The 16,812-nt window shown below is 43.1% G+C and overlaps 1 protein-coding gene across 1 annotated transcript in view; it reads left to right on the top strand.

The window, feature by feature from the left end:
* The window catches only part of LOC132404104 (neurexin-3-like), a 2,171,528-nt gene that overhangs the window by 2,117,409 nt on the left and 37,307 nt on the right, over positions 1-16,812 (top strand). The gene's annotated exons all lie outside the window — the stretch shown is intronic.

Raw genomic sequence — 16,812 nt, 5'->3', positions numbered from 1 at the left:
TCACACTCACTGTTTTGTTCGCTCACCGACGGAAACATTTTGCTTGCTTTAGCCAGGCAGGCCTGTGATACTGAGCTGATGTACTGCAACTATTAGGCTGGTTTCTTTTCTTTCTCACCCCTTTCAAGACTTAGGTTATTGTAATAGAGAACAGATATCAAAGAATTTCTGTGTATAAATTTCTTTTTGACATAGAAGTATTTTGCAGGCTCATCTACATGTTTAATAATATATATGCATACATATGAGTATGTACATATATATTTATGTATAAACTAGTGCAGATATGAAGAGATATTGAGAAACTAATTTGTGCAGCAAAGTACTTCCCTGGGTTTGCACTTTATTTTTTTAATTAATATTAAGTAACTGTTATTTTATATTGACTGCCCAAACTCCCATAAGTCTTAAAAGATTCCCCAAGTTTTATAACAGCTTTCATTTTACTTTGGGCAAATATATATCTGTACACTTACAATTTTCTATTTGAATTGTAATAAAAGACAGACCTCAACAGTCCTCAACCATCCAATCATGCGTTTACACAGAAATTCACTCCTTCATTCTAACCCCCAGCATTAGCAAGCCAACAGATGCATGCAGTGGTGTTTTATCTGCCTGTTTTAAGTTCAATTTATGTTGTTGTCAAGCACCAGTAATATATATGACATTGTTCACTTTTTCACTTCATCATGTACCGCATGTAATTTTGGTGGTGGTTAATAATAACAATATCAATATATATATTATAGATATATATATATTCATTTATATTTTGTAAAAATCAAAACTCAGAATCATTTTGAACTTCTTTTTTGAAGACTTTTTTTTAATTAAAAATAGTCGTGATTATTTTTTTTCAATCAAGATTTTCTTTTTGGAAAAAAAAATGTCTTTTTTTTTCTCTGGAGGCAACAAAATCCTTTCTTGCCATCGAACCAAAGCAGCAAGGATGAGTCTTCCATCCTGGGCTGCCAAAGAAAGTTGTGTAGGAGCGACTGCTATCAGTGGGAATAAGTAGAAAGCCGTGCCCCCTTCTCCGTTTCCCCTTTCCCTCCCCTTTACTCCCTTCCTTGCTGTCACTACTCTCTACAGCCTCAACATTTCTGTTCTTTCAAAAGACTTCCTTTAACCAGATGATCATTTAATTCAAGAGAACTATAGATGGCACAAAAAGAATTTTATTGTCAGGCGCCATTGTTATTTTCTCAGTAATTTATAAATTCATGTTTGATCTCGTACAGCAGCTTTTATCCGTGGCATGCCACAGTGCTGACAACTTCCTAACAGCTACCTGTTTCATGACTCTCTAACCAGTGCATGGGCTGTGATGGCGCCATTGTGTGTCTCATGGGGACCCATTGGGGACCAGTCATCCAACCTGCTGTGTGCATTCAGACAGCTGTTTATTTGTTACCAGTTGTGCCATTGGTATCTCAGAGCTACCGCCTCTCAATCTCCTTCTGTTCTCCTTTCTCGGAGCTGGTTTGTGTCTGTGATGACTGTTGTCAATGTTGTGACGTCATGTGATTCTGTTCTCTGTTTTCGTAGAGGTTTGTTAAAACTCCGCCCCCCTTCTCTTACCCAACCTTCTCTTGCCCCTCTGCATCCCCAAAGAGGAAATTCCTAGAAGGGCGATAGACAGTCAAAAACCCTCAAAAATAAAACAAATATGTTGTCAAGTTATTGATAGACACCTCTCCAGCTCAGTGATATTTCTCCAGTGTTTTTAACTCCATCAGTGGGAGATGGTGATGGCATCAGATGATGCAGCAACACAAATTGGTATGACATGGGGAGAAAACTGGTAGAAGATGGTTAGAGGTGGCACGTACGGTCCTTCTTGCAGGTTTCTGACCTGAGAGTCTGCAGCAGAATATCTTTCTGAGGTATTATTTATATCTTTCAGATTTTTAACGTCTTTCTGATATCTTTTCTAATTGTGTATTGGGGGAGGAGAATCAGGATTCATCAGTGTTTCTGTGTCAGTGATAAGAGTGCAAGATCTACCCAAGCAGATGGGCAGAATGGCCAGACAGTGATGGGGCTGTTTCATCACTGTCCAGCAATTATTGTATCTATCTAATTAATTGATTATTCATTCATCTATTTAGTTAGTTAGTGTTTACTTATTTAATATTTACTTCTTTATTTGCCCACTTATTTACTTATTTATTTTTAAGCCTATTTATTATTTTCTATTATTTATGTGTTATTTGTATTTACTTTTCTAGTTGTCTATTTACTTATCTATTTATTTATTTATTTGTTTATTGATACATCAGGGTAACAGTCCTCCCAGTGATCCCATGCCACCAAATTACACCCGTCTGAGCAAATAACTTACTAACCTGCATGTCTTTGGACTGTGGGAGGAAACTGGAGCACCCAGAAGAAAGCTACACGATCACAGGGAGAACGCAGAAACTCCTTATAGACAGTGTCGGGACTCAAACCCGAGTCACTGGCACTGTAATAGCACTAGGCAACTATGCTGCCCAACTGCTCCAGCTGCATCACCCAAACATGAAACTCTACCATTAGGCCCAAGATAAACAAGGAAAGTCGACACCCATGTGACTAATGAAACTCTAACCCATATGCTTTTGGAACGTGGGTGGATGCCCTCACAGTCACAGGGAGAACATGCAAATTTCTTAGAGACAGGAGAGGAATTGAACCGGGGTCACCCACGTTCCTCTTTCTGATGTCTTCTCCAAATGGGGAGGGGTACAGTGGGGAGATTCAGGATTTATCACTGTCCCAGGAACATGGGAAGAATGAGTGGATAGTGATGGGGTGGTTTCATCTCCATACAGGGACTTAGTAGTGTTGCTTGGTGCCCGAAGTGGGCATCTGCCTTTGCCCTCCTAAGCACGTGTCTGCACCTAGATTTAATTGGACCCTGTAACCCTTGACCATGAAGCTATCAGATTGTTATTAAGAACCCTCCTGCTTCATTGATAGTCCATAAGGAATTAAATCTGTTGTCCTTTCCCAGTAACTCCATATCCATCAACTTCTGAGATTGACCGCTAAGTCACAATCCTCTATCACATCACAATATGACTTTCACCACACTGACCTCAATGATTGAAGATCTGCATCCTTTAGAGCCATTAGGAATGAGCAATAAATGCTGGTTTTGACAAAATTGTCCATACCTTGTGAATAAATGAATTCCATTATTCAAGAAGGAAAGTAGGGAAAATCCCGGAAACTATAGTCTGCTGAGTCTCAAGTCAGTGGTAAGGAAATTACTGGAGAGGATTCTTAGGGATAGGGTTCATAAGCAATTGGAAAACAATGGCCTCATTTGGGACAGTCAGCATAGCTTTGCGTCGGGCAAGTCGCGTCTTATTAACTTGATTGAGTTAGATAACACCTCCAAAGCCAGTATATCTTGCCTCTGGTCTTCCTACTTGAGGAAAAAGATTCTGGCTTTGGAGTCATCACAGAGGAGGTCCACCAGGTTGATTCCAGAGATGAGAGGGTGAGCCAATGAGGAGGGATTGAGGGATCTGGATTGCTGGGGATCTTGGTGATGATGAAGCCTCCGTCGGTCAGGGTTGACTATGGATGTTGTATCCTAGCTGCCTAGACAATACGGAATGGAGAGCAAGCTGTTGCCCATGTAGCAAGCTCCCCATTTCCACAAATCCGTTGAACCCAAAGGAACGGCAGAGACTGATCCAGGATACAGTTCAGCACCAGCAGCGTCGCAGGAGTTGCCAGCCTGCATTGAACTCAACATTGGACCGCCTTAGGGATTCCAGCTCCAGATCTTTCCCTCGGGGCTTATTCCTTAAGCCTTCCCCATGAGTGGGTGTAACTGCAAGGCAACGGAGGTTTGAGATCAGAAATTTCCTTCCCCTAGGTGAGCTGCCAACCACGGCTGACGAGCCGGATCTGCCTGAAGCAACTGGTTTTAAGGTGCCAGTAACCCACCTTTGCCCCTTTCCCTGTCGGTAGAAATGGTTTCGCTCGGCTTAGTAGCTAAGCCACATGTGAACGCCAGGAGCTGGACTTGGTTGTCAGAGGCTATTTGAGATGCATGCCATTAAAAGTAGCAGGAGCTTATCCCCCATTACCTCCCCTGGCTATAACAACCTTAAAGAACCTCCTTAAAGAGGGGATCTTATAGAAACATAAAACTATGAAAGGAACAGATATGATAGAAGCAGGAAAGCTGGTTCCATTGGTATCTGAGACAAGAACTATGGGACAAAGCCTCAAGATTCTGGAGAATAGATTTAGTCTGGAAATGTAGCAAAACTACTTTTTCCAGAGAGTAGAGAATTTGTGGAACTCTCTGTCCAGGGAAGCAGATTACCTTATTAATTATATTCATGACACGGTGGGATAGATATTTGCTTTGGAGGGAATTTTGAGAATGGGGAAAAGGCAGGTAGGTGGAGCTGAGTCCACACCCAGATCAGTCATGATCTTATCGAATGGTGGAGCAGCTTCTATGGGCCAGATGGTCAACTCCTGTTCCTATTTCCTATGTTCTTAGAGTTGTTTTGAGGAAGTGATGAAGGTGATTGCTGAAGGTTGAGCTGAAGATGTTGTCAACACGGATCTTAGTAAGTTGTTTGACAAGGTCCCTCATGGGAGACTCATCCAGAAGATCAAATACCCATTGAAGACAGAGGGTAGGGGACTGATTCTGGATGGAGATCTGTGAGTAGTGGCATTCCATGGGGATCTCTACCGGGACCTTTACTGTTTGTGATGCGTATGAATGACCCAGATGAAAATATACAAAACTGTGCAGAGGTGTTAGACACACATAAAGAAAGATCTGTAAAGCGAAGATGCTTTCAAAAATAATGAATTGAAAATGTTTCTGAATATCAAAAAAACTGTAAAGAACAGTCAACAGTAAAAAAACTAAATCCAATCAACATTTGGTGTGAACACTCTTTGCCTTTAAAACTGCATCAATTCTCTTAGATACACTATTGTGCAGTTTTATATTTTTAAAAAATCAACTGGTAGATTATTCCAAGCATCTTGGAGAACTTGCCACAGTTCTTCTGCAGACCTTGGCCTGCTTCTGTCTCTCAATGTAATCCCAGACAGCATTGAAGACATTGAGATCTGGGCTCTGTGGAGGCCACACCGTCTGAAACCATATAACAAATCTAGGGTGCCTGAGACTTTGCACAGTACTATTACTGTGGGTGGGTTACTAAGTTACTACCAGAGAGCATGAATTTAAGGTGAGAGTGGATAGGTGCAAAGGAGATATGAGGAGCAAGCTTTTACACAGCAAGTGGTGGGTGGCTGGACTGTGTTGCCAGGGGTGGTGGCGGAAGTAAATACACTATGGACACTCAAGAGGCTCATAGAAAGACACATGAATGTGCTGGGAATGGGGGATATGGGCATTGTGTAGGCAAATGGGTTTAATCTGATTGAACATTGGATTATTAACTTATTCAGTCTGGCACAATATCGTGGGCTGAATGGCCTCTTCCTGTTCTCTGAATAAAAAGATCTTCCTTTCTTTGAGGGGCCTGGACTGCACTTTTCTTGTCTCGGTTTGAGAAGTTTTGGTGGTAATAACAGTTCCACTCACCAAGACCAACTCCAAACTTGAGAAAGCTTTGGCCAAAGATGTCTTCTCACTGTGGACTAGTCAATACCTCTAATAAAACATACCAGTGTTAGATTACACTCTCTCATGATTGTCTCTGAGCAGTAGACTGGTATCTGTAAATGTGTATTGATTTAACATGGAACAGAACAGGCTCTTGAGCACATGAGGCAGCAACCTTTTAACCTACTCACGACAGAAAGAATGTGGAAGCTTCAGGGATGCCAGAGGAGATTTAACCGATGCTGCCTGGATTGGAGAGCACATCCGTTGAGGAAAGGTCGAGCAAGCTAGAGCATAGAGCATAGGGAGGACAAGAGTGCAAGGTGATAAGAGGTATAGATTGAGTGACCATAAGAGATAGGAGCAGGATGAGACCATTTGGCCCAATGAGTCTGCTCCTCAATTTTATCATGGCTGATCTGTTTTCCCTCTGAATCTCATTCTCATGCCTTCATAACAGCATCAGTGGACAGCCAGATCAGTCCCAAGGTGGAAATGGCTAATATGAGGGGGCTTAGTTTCAAGGTGATTGGAGGAAAGTAACTTGTCAAGAGTTAAAATGTCAGAGGTAAGATTTTCACGCAGAGTGGTAGGTGCATGGAACATTCTCTTAGTGAAGAAACATCCCCTCAGGTTCCCCATAAATATTTCACTTTTCACCTAAACCTATGATCTCTAATTCTAGTCTCACGTAACCTGAGGGAAAAAGCCTGTTTACATTGACCCTATCTCTACCCCTCTATAAAATCACCCTCATTCTCCTACACTCCAGGGAATAAAGTGCTAACCTATTCAACCTATTCAGCCTCTTCATATTGTAGATTAATATGTATTAATTATTAGTATACATTAATGAGGATAAATGGTTGTTATGGACTTGGTGGGTTGTATCTCTCTTTGACTCCAGAGTGGGCTCTGAGACTCCAGTGAGGTCCTGATCACAACCCTGCATCTCTGTCCAAAGCTGGTTAATAGCTTCTAGGTATTTCTAATACAGTCAGGGGGAAAAACTTAATGTGTCAGGTCACAAATGCTTTGCCAGCACAGGAGATTCTTAGTAACTCCCCTTGTCTGCGTGTCTTCAATCACTTAGCTATTCTCTTCAGGATTAGAAAGCCAGCAGCTACTCATAACTTAAGTCCTCATAAGAGAGCAATGATCTGCCTCAGGGAGTTGTGGAGACTAGAACATAGAGCATAGAACATACAGCACAAAACAGGCCCTTCAGCCCCATGATACTGTACCAACCTGTCAACAAACTTTGACATCAATCTAACCCTTCCCTCTCTCCATTTTCCTTTTCTAGCTCATAACTCTCATAGCCTTCCATTTTACTTTCATTCATGCCGATCTAAGAGTCTCTGAAATGTCCCAAATGTATCTGCCTCCACCAGCGCCCCTGGCACATGCTCCATATACCCACCACTCTCTGGGTAAAAAACCTTCCTGCCCTCCCTCCTACACTTTCCACCAATCACTTTAAAATTGTGCTCCCTTATAATAGCCATACCTGCCCCGGGAAAAGGTGCTGCCGACCACACAATTCAAACATCTTATCATCATATATGCCTCTATCAATTCGCCTCTCATAAACACAAGCAGGTGATGGAAATCCAGAGGAACACACACAAATGCAGGAGGAACTGAACAGGTAAGGCAGCATCTATGGAGAGGAATGAACAGTTGATGTTTTGGGCTTTGACCCTTCATCAGGACCGGAAAGGAAGAGGGAAGAAGCTAAAATAAGAAGATAGGGGGAAGAGCAGGGAGCTGAGGCTGGTGGGTGATAGGAGACAAAATCACCCCTCATTTACAGTATTTAAAGAGGAGGTAGATATATTTTTGAAAGAACAGGGAACTGAAAGAAACAAGCGAGGAAGAGATAAAGCTTGGATCAGATGCACCATGATTTTATTAAATGGTGGGGCAGGATCGAGGGACTGAATGGTCTGCCCCTGTTTCCACTTTGTTTTGCTCTTAGGTCCTTCTCCTGTCAATGCGAGGCCCCTGCCATAATGAACAGTGCCAGATTCTCACTGGTGTTTCATTATAATTGCATTTTATTCAAGTATCTCATTCTTCCCTTACCCAGTGCTTCATTAAAATTGACCATCAGCAGTAAACAGTTTGTTGGATGTTATACAGGGTCAAAAGTGCCGGTGCACAGACTAGGCAGAGTGCCAAGCAATCAGTTTCTTAATGCCTCAGTGCAAGAGGAGAAGGTAGGACACGTGGAATGAGATTCCAGCCTTGCTCAGCCTGCCTCCGCTGGATGAATGTTATCAGCACAGGCAGGTGGAAGAGTGGCCATCGTTGAATACTCCGATGCCTTACCTGCAAACCTCCAGAGATCGGGGAGTGCTGGAATGGAGATTGATGATTGATGGATGGTGCCTTGCGGAGGAGAGCAAAGAAAGAGAGACCCTTCCTTCAATTTATACCCTGCTTATGGGTGTGTGTACGTGTGTGTCTGTTTGTTTGTGTGTGTTTGTGTGTGAGAGGGTGTGCAAGTGTGTTTGTGTCTGCGCGTGTGAATGTGTGTTTGCACTGGCAGAGGCAGAAAACTGTTCATTCAGACCAATGGGAAAATGCTGTCTCCTAATCAAGCAACTCTGCCTTTCACATGGCCCTGTAAATCACAGAAATCAGTAGCCCTCCAATTGTCTACCTAATTCCCTCTTAGAAGGTCAGGTTCCATTCATTGAGAGAACTTAATGTATTAAATCAAGACCCTTCATCTTGACTGAAACAGAATCAGAATCAGGTTTATTATCACTGACTTGTGTTGTGGCATTGCTGTTTTGTGCAAGACAAACAGAATTTACTGCAAATTACAATAAAAAAATCAGTAGTACAGAAAAGGAGTATTGAGATGGTGTTTATATTTGAACCCAGAAGTGGTGTTTATGGGTGAACACAGAGTTGGCGTTTATACATGAACCCAGAAGTGGTGTTTATGACTGTACACAGAGTTGGTGTTCATGGGTGAACACAGAGTTGGTGTTTATATGTGAACAAAGAAGTGGTGTTTATGGGTGAACACAGAGTTGGTGTTTATATGTGAACCCAGAAGTGGTGTTTATGGGTCAACACAGAAATGGTGTTCATGGGTGAACACAGAGTTGGTGTTTATATGTGAACAAAGAAGTGGTGTTTATGGGTGAACACAGAGTTGGTGTTTATATGTGAACCCAGAAGTGGTGTTTATGGGTCAACACAGAAATGGTGTTCATGGGTGAACACAGAGTTGGTGTTTATATGTGAACAAAGAAGTGGTGTTTATGGGTGAACACAGAGTTGGTGTTTATATGTGAACCCAGAAGTGGTGTTTATGGGTCAACACAGAAATGGTGTTCATGGGTGAACACAGAGTTGGTGTTTATACGTGAACAAAGAAGTGGTGTTTATGGGTGAACACAGAGTTGGTGTTTATATGTGAACCCAGAAGTGGTGTTTATGACTGTACACAGAGTTGGTGTTTATGGGTCAACACAGAAATGGTGTTTATGGGTGAACACAAAGGAGGTTTTTATGTGTCACCGACCTCCAAGCTGACAAACAGTTATCCACCACTACTCTCTGGCATTTCCCATCCAGCCACTGTTGAATCCATTTTACTACTTCAATATTAATACCTAATGATCGAACCTTCCTAACTAACCTTCCATGCGGAACCTTGTCAAAGGCCTTACTGAAGTCCATATAGACAACATCCACTGCTTTACCCTCATCAACTTTCCTTGTAACCTCTTCAAAAAAATATATAACTAGAAACCCTTCGGATTTATTTTCACCTTACTTGCCAAAGCAACCTCGTATCTTTTTTTAGCTTTTCTAATTTCTTTCTTAAGATCCTAATTACAATCTTTGTATTCCTCGAGCACCTCATTTACTCCATGCTGCCTATATTTATTGTAGATATCTCTTTTTTTCCTAAACAAGTTTCCAATATCCCTTGAAAACCATGGCTCTTCCAAACTTTTAACCTTTCCTTTCAACCTAACAGGAACATAAAAATTCTGTACCGTCAAAATTTCACCTTTAAATGACCTCCATTTCTCAATTACATCCTTCCCATAAAACAAATTGTCCCAATCCACTCCTTCTAAATCCTTTCACATCTCTTTAAAGTTAGCCTTTCTCCAATCAAAAATCTCAAGTGGTGTTTCTGGGTGAACTCAGAGTTGGTGATTATGGGTGAACCCAGAGGTGGTGTTTATGTGTGGACACAGTGGTGTTTATGGGTGAAAACAGATGTGGTGTTTAGGGGTGAACTCAGAGTTTGCATTTGTTGATGAAGACAGAGATGGTGTTTATGCATAAACACAGAAGTGGTGTTTATGGGTGAACACAGAGTTGGTGTTTATGGGTGAACACAGAGTTGCTATTTATGGGTGAACATAGAGTTGCTATTTATGAATGAACACAGAGTCGGTGTTTCTGGGTGAAAGCAGAGGAGATGTTAATGGGTGAACTCAGAGTTCGTGTTTGTAGATGAAGACAGAGATGGTGTATATGCATAAACACAGAAGTGGTGTTTCGTGGTGAACACAGAGGTGGTGTTTATGTGTGAACACAGAACTGGAGTTTATGGGTGAACACAGTTGCTATTTATTGATGAACACAGAGGTGGTGTTTATGGATGAACATAGTGTTGGTGTTTATGGGTGAACTGAAATGTGTTGTTTATGGGTGAACACAGAGCAGGTATTTATGTGTAAACACAGGGTTGGTGCTTATGGGTGAACACAGTTGCTATTTATTGATGAACACAGAGGTGGTGTTTATGGGTGAACACAGAGCCGGTGTTTTTGGATGAACACAGTGTTGGTGTTTATGGGTGAACACAGAACTGATCTTTCTAGTTGAACACATAGATAGTGTTTATGGGTAAACGTGTAGTTGGTGTTTATGGGTGAACACCGAGGTGGTGTTATGTTTGAAAATAGACCTAGTGTTTGTGTGTGAACACAGAGGTGGTGTTCGTGGGTGAACACAGAGATGGTTTTTATGGATGAAAATAGGGGTGGTTTTTATGTGGAACCACAGAAGTGGAGTTTATGGGTGAACACAGATGTGGTGTTTACGGGTGAACACAGAGGTGGTGTTTTTGAGTGAACTGAGTGTGGTGAACTATGTGCCTGTCTGGACACGCCCCCTGCTGACTGCTCCTGTGGCTCCTCCCACAGGCCCCTGTATAAAGGCGATCTGAGGCCTGACGCTCGGCCTCAGTCTCCAGGACATAGTATGATGGACACTCACTCCTGGTTCCTTCTTCCAGTCAATAAAAGCTGATATCTCGCCTTACGTCTCAGTGTGAGTTATTGATGGTGCATCAATTTTATTGACTGGAAGTTTTAAAACATGGAAACCGTTTTGCGTCCGGACCGGTTGGATTTGGACCCTCAAGACCCTGACGCAGCTCTCGCTTTTGAACACTGGCTTGCCTGCTTCCAATCGTACTTGCAGGAGGTTCGTGCAACTGAACCCGCCGTTATGCACAGAATCCTACTCTCGAGGGTCACCCCCAAAGTTTACTCCATTATCCGGGACCTGCCAACCTACGATGGGGCACTGGATGCCCTCAAAAGACAGTACCTGCGGCCGGTGAACACCGTCTACGCAAGACATCGTTTAGCTACCCGGCGACAGCGGCCTGGCAAATCGTGCGCTGAGTTTCTCCGAGCACTACAGACGCTCGTCCGAGCTTGTGACTGCAAGACGCTCACGGCAGAACAGCATGCGGAGCTGCTGGTGCGAGACGCTTTTGTGACGGGACTGAGGTCAGTGTACATGCGCCAGCGGCTGCTGGAAAATGCCGACCTTACCTTACGCTCGGCGATAGAGACGGCCAACGCTCTAGAAGCTGAGCTCCCCGCTGGTAGAGAGGGTTCACCTTCTACATGCGAGCCCCCAGTATGCTTACGTGGTCTTACCTGATGGGCGGGAGGACACGGTCTCCATCCGCGACCTGGCACCCGCAGGTGCAGCAGACCACTACCCTGAAGGCTCTCCGTTAACTATGAACCCTGCACCAGAGGTGACACCGTGCTCACCAGGCCCTACACAGACTCCTCACGACACTTGTATACCGGGCGTTTCGTACGCATTTATACCAGGCGCCTCGCACATGCGTGAGGGATCACCGGCGCCTAGTGGGCAGGAACAAGCACAACCTCCGTCCCCTGTGCAATCACCAATGTCGTCGGCATCCATGCGATCACAGCCGGTGCTACGTAGATCGCAGCAACAGATTCGACCACCTGATAGACTTGACTTGTAAGAAACTTCGCCACATGGGACTCTTTCAAACAAAGGGGGGGTGAATGTGGTGAACTATGTGCCTGTCTGGACACGCCCCCTGCTGACTGTTCCTGTGGCTCCTCCCACAGGCCCCTGTATAAAGGCGATCTGAGGCCTGACACTCGGCCTCAGTCTCCAGGACATAGTATGATGGACACTCACTCCTGGTTCCTTCTTCCAGTCAATAAAAGCCGATATCTCGCCTTACGTCTCAGTGTGAGTTATTGATGGTGCATCACTGAGAGTTGGTGTTTATGAGTGAACACAGAGGTGTTGTTTATTGGTAAACACAAAGGTAGTGTATATGGGTGAACATTGAGTTGGTGTTTATGGGTGAACAGTCAGTTGGAGTTTGTGGACAAACACAGAGTTTGTGTTTGTGTGCGAACACAGAGTTGGTTTTTGTGGGTGAACACAGAGGTGGTGTTTATGGGTGAACATTGAGTTGGTGTTTATGTGTGAACACAGAGATGTAGCTTATTGGTGAACGCAGAGTTGGTGTTTCGTGTGTAAACAGAGGTGGTTATTATGAATGAACACAGAGTTGGTGTTTATGGGTGAACACAGAGGTAGAGTTTATGGGTAAAAATTGAGTTGGTGTTTATGGGTGAACACAGAATTTGTGTTTCTAGGTAAACACAGAGGTGGTGTTTGCAGCTGAACTGAGAGTTGGTGTTTACGTGTGAACACAGGTGGTATTTATGGGTGAATACAGATGAGGTGTTTATGTGTGTACACAGTAGTGGTGTTTATGGGTGAATGCAGAGATCGTATTCGTGGATGACGACTGAGAAGCTGTTTCTGTGTGAACACAGAGATGGTGTTTATGGTTAAACAAGAGTTGGTGTTTGTGGGAGAACATAGAGGTGGTGTTTATGGATGAAAATAGAGCTTGTGTTTATGTGTGAACACAGAAGTGGAGTTTATTGGTGAACGCAGAGTCGGGGTTTTTGGGCAAAAACAAATGTGGTCTTTATGTGTAAACACAGGAGTGGAGTTTATGGGTGAACACAGAGTTTGTGTTTCTGGATGAAGACTGAGTTGGTGTTTATGGGTGAACTGAAAGGTGGTGTTTATGCATGAACACAGAGTTGGTATTTCTGTATGACCATAGAGGTGTTGTTTATTGGTGAACACGGGTAGAGTTTATGGGTGAACATTGAGTTGGTCTTTATGGGTGAACTGAGATGTGCTGTTTGGGTGTGAACACAGATTTGGTGCTTATGGGTGAACATTGATTTGGTGTTTATGGCTGAACACAGAAGTTGTGTTTCTAGGTAAACACAGAGGTGTTGTTCGATATGTGGAATGCTCTGCCCCAGAAGGCAGTGGAGGCCAAGTCTCTGGATGCATTCAAGAGAGAGTTAGATAGAGCTCTTTTTGATAGTGGGGTCAAGGGATATGGGGAGAGGGCAGGAACGGGGTACTGATTGTGTATGATCAGCCATGATCACAGTGAATGGCGTTGCTGGCTAGAAGGGCTGAATGGCCTACTCCTGCACCTACTGTCTATTGTTTATTTACGGCTGAACTGAGAGTTGGTGTTTGCGTGTGAACACAGAGGTAGTATTTATGGGTGAATACAGTAGTGGAGTTTATGGGTGAGCACAGAGATCGTGTTCATGGATGAAGACTGAGGTGGTGTTTCTGTGTGAACACAGAGGTGATGTTTATGTGTGAATACAGAGGTGTGTTTATGGGTGCACACAGAGGTGGTGTTTGAGGGTGAACACACATGATTTTTTTGGATGAACACAGAGGTGGTGCTTGTGGGTGAACACAGAGTTGGTGTTTGTGGATGAACACAGTGTTGGTGTTAATGTGTGAACACAGGGGTGGTGTTTTTTGGTTCAAGGACCATTCAGAAATCCATTGGGTAAGGGGGATAAGTTTTTCCTAAAACATTAACTGTTTATATTCGATCCCTAGTGTTCTGAAAGTCCACAGTAACCATGAAGCATCCACTTATGACAATCCAACACCAATTTCATTTTGTTTTCATTGCCTTCCCATCAAACTCTCCACACATATCAGTGTTTGCTGTCCCTCGCATGTCTCCCTCTCCAAATTCTTCCACTTCCCTCTGTGCTCAGAGCAGCTAACGTACCAATCCATCATGTGTTTGGGATATGGGAGGAGTTGGGAGAATCATGAGGAAACCTATGTTGTGTCTGGAAGAATGGGCAAACTCCACCCAGTCAGCACTGGAGAGGTGGATTGAATCAAAGTCCCTGGTATGGTGAGGCAGCTGCACTACCAGGCACACTACTGTGCCACCCCATTATTTCCACCATTGCTTCAGCCACTAAATTTGCACACCACATCACTGGCCATGAAGTTAATTGGGACATCCTGTAACAGGCAACCCTTTCTGTTGTATCCCCAAACCAGCATCCTTTGAACTGCAAAGATGTCCGCCAGTTCACAGCGCCCTTTTGGCGTTCTCTGTTACCTTTTATCTCTACCTTGCTTTAATAACTAAAAGACAAGAATCCGCCTTGCCATTCACATCGGTACGAAAGAGCACTTGACATTTTTGGATAGTTTAATCAAAATCATCAGTGAGAATCTCCCTGAGCAAATCTCAATCGACTAAGCCCTCTATTAATACATTGGTGCTCCTGAGAGGGTCTGGGACTGCATGAGATTATTTAGGCCAATAGTACTCATGTTTAAATGCAATTGATATTCAAATGCGACCTCTTTGATATTGAACACATTACTATAATAGACTCTTGAATTTTAAATCCCCTTTGCCACAAAACCCTCTGAATTTTCAATCTTTTTAAATAGATTTGATAAATGGCATTTTCACTTTCATTCAAACTGATTAATCCAGAGTTCGTTTCAATATGAATCCAAATAAAATTAAGGCACAGGATAATAGTTATTAAGGAGAGACCGACTGAGCATCCGTACAAAAATGAGGTGGCCGCAGAAAACCCGTGTGGCTTTGTTAAGAGTAAAGTGAGCACGATCAGACGGGTTGAAGATTTTGGGAAGGTGACGGTCAATGGACAAAAATCTTAGGCACCTATATAAGACCATAAGGCCGTAAGATATAGGAGCAGAATCGGGCCATTTGGCCCATCAAGTCTGGTCTGCCATTTCATTATGGCTGATCCAATTTCCCTCTCAGCCCCAATCTCCTGCCTACTCATACCCTTTCATGCCCTGACCAATCAAGAATCTATCAACCTCTGCCTTAAATATACATAAAGATTTGGCCTCCGCCAATGTGGCAAAGAATTCCACAGATTTACCACTCTCTGGCTAAAGAAATTCCCCCCTCATCTCCATTCCAAAAGAATACTCCTCCACTCTGAGGCTACACCCTCTGGCCTTAGACTGTTCCACTGTAGGAAACATCCTCTCCACATCCACTCTATCAAGTCCATTCACCATTCGACAGGTTTCAATGAGGTCTCCCTTCATTCTTCTGAATTCCAGAGAATAGAGGCCCAGAGCCATAAAAAGCTCTTCATATGACAAGCCATTCAATCCAGGAATTAATTCATGAACCTCCTTTGAACCCTCTCCAGTTTCAGCACATCCTTTCTAAGATGAGGGGCCCAGACCTGCTCACAATACTCCAAGTGAAACCTCATCGGTGCTTCATAAAGTTTCAACATTACAGCCTTGCTTTTATATTCTAGTCCTCTTGGAATGATTGCTAACATTTGCATTTGCCTTCCTCACCATAGACTCAAACTGCAAACTAACCTTTAGGGAGACCTACACAAAGACTCCTAAGTCCTTGTTCACCTTCATTTTTTTGTGTTTTCTCTCCGTTTAGAAAATAGTCAAACCTTTCATTTTTTCTACCGAAGTGTCTGACCATGTACCTCCTGACACTGAATTCCATTCTTCTAATCTGTCCAAGTCCTTCCATAGTCTCTTGACTTCCGCAAAACTACCTGCTCTTCTGCCTATCTTCATATTATCTGCAAACTCTGCAACAAAGCCATCAATCCCATCATCCAAATCACTGACATATAACGCAAAAAGAATTGGTCCCAACGCAGACCCTTGTGGAACACCACTAGACTCTGGCAGCCAGTCAGAAAAGGCCCCCTTTATTCTCACTCTTTGCCACCTGTCAATCGGCCTCTGCTTTATCCATGCAGGAATCTTTCCTATAATACCATGGGCTTGTAACTTGTTAAGCAGTCTCGTGTAGCAACTTGTCAAAGGCCTTCTGAAAATCCAAGTACACAACATCAACTGATTCTCCTTTGTTTTTCTGGTTTGTTACTTACTTAAAGAATTCCAACGGATGTGTCAGGCAAGGTTTTCCTTTGAGGAAACCATGCTGTCTACAGCCTATTTTATCATGTGCCTCCAAGTACCTTGAGACCTCCTCCATAATTGACTCCAACATCTTCCCAACCACTGAGGTCAGACTAACTAGCCTTTCTTCTGCCTGTCTCTCTTCTTGAAGAGTTGAGTGACATTTTCAGAATCTAGTGATTCTTGAAAGATCATTACTAATGCCTCCACGAGCTCTCCGTCTACCTCTTTCGAACACTGTGGTGTCCATCATCTGGTCCAGGTGACGGTCCCAGCAACCTTCCGTCTGGTTATGGTGATTTCACACACTTCCTGCCCCCAACACCTGGAACGTCCTCTATACTGCTATTATCTTCCACAGTGAAGACTGGTGCAAAATAATTATTCAGTTCATCCACTATTACATGGTTCCCAATTCCAACCTCTCCAGCATCGTTTTTTAGTGGGTCTGATATCCACTCTTGCCTCTCTTTTACACTTAATGTATCTGAAGAAACTTTTGGTCTCCTCTTTAATATTATTGGCTAGCTTGCTTTTATATTCCATCTTTACTTTCTTAATGACTTTTTCAGTTGCCTTCTGTTGATTTTTAAAAGCTTCCCAATCCTCTAACT

The sequence above is a fragment of the Hypanus sabinus genome, chromosome 2, assembly GCF_030144855.1.
Source record: "Hypanus sabinus isolate sHypSab1 chromosome 2, sHypSab1.hap1, whole genome shotgun sequence".
NCBI classification, from domain to species: Eukaryota; Metazoa; Chordata; class Chondrichthyes; order Myliobatiformes; family Dasyatidae; genus Hypanus; species Hypanus sabinus.
Note: the sequence above shows the minus strand (reverse complement) of the source record. Positions and strands in the feature narration are given on the sequence as shown.